We start from the raw sequence: 3,907 nt of genomic DNA on the forward strand, positions 1-3,907 counted from the left end.
TAGAGAACTCCTTGAAAGCCAGTGAAGCTCCCATTGAATTCTGTCCATGAGGAACCTGCCACAACTGTGCTGATTTCTGTCTTGCAGGTTGTGTGAGGAATTAAATCCTAAGGATCGTAGAATCATGGAGCATCCTGAGCTGGAAGGGACCCACAGGGATCACCCAGCCCAGCTCCTGGCCCTGCACAGACACGCCAACAACCCCACCCTGGGCATCCCTGGCAGCGCTGTCCAAACGCTCCTGGAGCTCTGGCAGCCTCGGGGCCGTGCCCATTCCCTGGGGAGCCTGGGCAGTGCCCAGCAGCCTCTGGGGGAAGAGCCTTTTCCTGATATCCAGCCTAAACCTCCCCTTGCCCAGCTCCAGCCATTAAATCAGGTCATAAAATCAATAGTGTGTATTGTGGCCACCATGACTTTTTCATTCCAAATCCACGTTCCACTGGAATTTGTCATGAGTGGATCAGACAGTGTTGTCCTGGTACAGGTTTTCTTAAATCACCTCCACCACACTGAGAGCCAATGTCCTCATTTGTTCTCTTGGAGTTTGCTGGGCTGAGCCCTGCTTTTTCCAGAGATCTGTCATTTTTGCTGTTACACTTCTTTAAATTTCCTGGTAACCTTCACTGTGTGGGGACAGGGTGAGGAATCCAAGGATTCCCTGCTCACTGACCCCTCTGTTCAGGTTCCAAAGCTCCCACACCCGGCAGCCTCTGTGACACATTCCATCCCTCTGGGATGAGGGAAGGGTTCTGTGTTCATGTGACAGGTAAATGGCTTTGGCTTTGTTTTGGCCCTGGAGCTGCCCGTGGAACGGGACCTGCCCCGAGTGTCCTGGGCAGGACCATGGCTGCCCGTCGGGATAACGTGTCCAGGGGGACGTTCCTGTTTGAAAGTGGCTCTTTGGGTGTTGCAGAACTGGGATCACATTCCAGTATCCTTAGCAGCCTTTTTATTCTGGATAAAAGGAGGCAGTTTGAATTACTCCCATCTGAGCTGATGCTGAGTTAAGCTCCAACCCCTTCAGAGCAGAGCTCCAACCTCTCTCTCTGTCCCTGCACCTCTGGTGGGCTCTCCCCTGCTTGCCAGATGTTCTGGGTGCACCCTCGACCGCTGAGCTGCCTCTTCTGTGTCCTGCAATGTGAAAGTAGCACCAGATACTCCTTCGTGCAGTTCTGTGTATATGGCTTTCGTAGGTGGGTTTTCCAAGCACTGATTCCCGGTGTTTTCAGTTTGTCTATGAGGGGATATTTTATTTGCATCTATGTTTTTAGCTCTCCTGTGATAACTTGTTGAATATTAAAAAAAATAAAAATATTTTGCTTCTATTGGGACATTTGTATACTCGCAACTATATTTCTGTAAACAGCTGCAGTCGAGAATAAACAATGAAAGTTTTCATTTTGCAGTGTAAAGTCTTGTGATGGTTTTTCCAAGGGCATCTCCAGAGCTGCCCAACCCAGCCTCCAAATTGTGACCGAGGGAACAGCTTCCATAGCCCGGGATCCCGTCTCTGAGGGACTGGGGGAGACACAGAGGCTGCCCCAGGGAGGTGAGGCCAAGAGTCCAAAGCAAAGACGCTGGAAGTTGCCACCTCCTCAGCAGGATTTGTGGGTGTGTTACCCAATGCCCTTTATCTGCAGCTCTGACACACCAAAAATGCCCTGGGGCTGGGGAAGGCCCAGGTGTGTTCCCCTCTCCTGCTCCCACCCTGCAACCTCCCCAGGACCAGGGGCCACAGCTGGTACCAGGCATTTCCTTACCTTGAACAATTTCAGCAGGGTTAAGAAACTGCAGCAAGAGCTGGGCAGAACAGGCGGTTGTGAAAGATTTCAGCAGATTTATCCAAAAAGCTTTACCTGAGTCTCCCCCTTCAGCCCTGGGCATTGCCTAGTGCCAGGGTGAGACACAACCCCCTGCCCTGGGCTTTTGTCTTTCTGGAGCTCATGATCCCATGGGGCAAAACATCAAAGAAATCCTCCCTTCCTCTGTCCCAGCCTCCTCATCCCTCGAGGCTCAGAGCAAGGCTCCCCCTGGCACAGGCACCCACACAAACAGGACTGAGCCACGGTGCTTTGGGGTTTGGTGTTTATTGGGTGACACAGCCCCTGCCCAGGGGCACCCAGGGCCAGCAGGGAAGCCACCCCACCCTCTCCCATGCTGGGGCCTCCCCAAACCCAGCCATCACCACCCCAGTCACGGTGGCCCTCTGGGCACCAGCGCAGTGCCGACAGAGCGGCCTGGCCCATGCCCATGCCAGGTTCTGGGAGAGGCCTTGCCCTGGTGGAGCCACCACCGCAGCCGGGCAGGCAGGTCCTGCAGGCGGGGCCCGTCCTGCCCCTCACCTCCTCTTCACGAACTTCTTGGTGACGGCGTTGGGGTTGAGGCGCCGGCGGCCGGCGCCCAGGGCGGCATCGCGCAGGTGCAGGTGCGCGGCCCGGCTGTGCACGTCATTCTCGGCGAAGGGAGAGGCCCCGGCCAGGTAGTCGGGGTGGAACACGTTGGTTTTCTGCCTGGCTTTGCGGGACAGGCGCTGCTGCGGGAAGCGCTGGTCCTCCACCAGGTGCGGGTTGTTGGCGTGCTTCCCGCCCTGCGGCGCCGGCAGCGGGTACTGCGGGAGAGAAGGGATCAGCCCCGGCTCCCAGGGACTCTGAGGTGACCACAGGCCTCTGGAGACCTGAGCAGGGAAGCCCAGAAGCCCTGGGGTCCAGGTGCAACATCTGGAGGATGTTCACAGTTTGCTTTGATTCCCTCCAACCTGCCAGCCACAGGCTGGGCTCCCATCCCTGGGGTCCCAGTGGAAGAATTTCTTCACAGAAAGGGTTGTTAAAAATGGGAAGGGGCTGCCCAGGGAGGTGGTGGAGTCCCCATCCCTGGAGGTGTCCAAGGAATTGACTGGACATGGCACTCAGTGCTCTGGTCTGACTGACAAGGTGAGGATCGGTCACAAGTTGGATTTGAGGATCTTGATGGTCTTTTCCAACCTCAGTGAGTCTGGGATTCTGTCCAGGTACTCACCCTGAGCCCCCGGGGGTTCAGCACCTTGGGGTTGCGGGAGAAATGCATGTGGAGACTCCCATCGTCGCTGACACTCACTGCCACCTTCTTGAGGGTCTTGTTACCGCAGTGGGGGCAGAAAACCTTGGTCATGTCCGAGGTGGTCCTGTGAGGGTGGGACAGACGGGTTCACAGCTCCCGGGGCCGTGGAACATGGGCTCAGCCCGGGAGCAGGATCAGCCCCAGCACCTGAAGCAGCCGTGGCAGCGCAGGATGTAGCTCCGGGCCCGGCGGATCAGCATCCCGTTCACGGCCAGCACGTGGAGACCCATCTGCAGCAGCACGTTCTGCAAGAGCAGGGACAACCTGGGACCCCGGGAGCTGGGAATGCCGGGAGCTGGGACTGGGCCCTGCCAGCTGGGGCAGTGAGAGCCCGACAGGCTGTGCACAGGCCTCTGGAACTGAGACCCTACTGGTTCGACACACGGAGCTGTCCCAAAGCTCTCTCCCCTGCCCAGGGACTCGGCACTGCCTTGGTGGGAGCAGCCCCGAGGTTTGAGCCCTGGCTGCAGCCCAGCACCCACCTGCATGGCAAAGTCCGTGGTGACACAGCCGACCTGGACACCGACGGGAGCAGTGTCGCAGTGCCCCGTGTCCTGCTGGGCCTGCTTCAGGTTGCTGGGAGTTATCCAGCCTTCATCATCGCTCTCCTCATCCTCCTCCTCTTCGCTGGCGCTGGCCCCATCTGCAGAGCTCCGGTGTTCCTCCGGGTGTTCCTCCAGGGGCTCGGGGCTACTGGAGATGGCCTGGGCCATGTAGGGGGAGGAGACGGTCAGGGTGGCACAGAGGGGTCGGGAAAGGCCAGCCAGAAATCACAGAGCAAAGACAGAAAGAAAACTCCAGAAGATTCTCA

The sequence above is a fragment of the Corvus brachyrhynchos genome, unplaced genomic scaffold (genome assembly GCF_000691975.1).
Source record: "Corvus brachyrhynchos isolate BGI_N302 unplaced genomic scaffold, ASM69197v1 scaffold365, whole genome shotgun sequence".
In the NCBI taxonomy this organism is placed as follows: Eukaryota; Metazoa; Chordata; class Aves; order Passeriformes; family Corvidae; genus Corvus; species Corvus brachyrhynchos.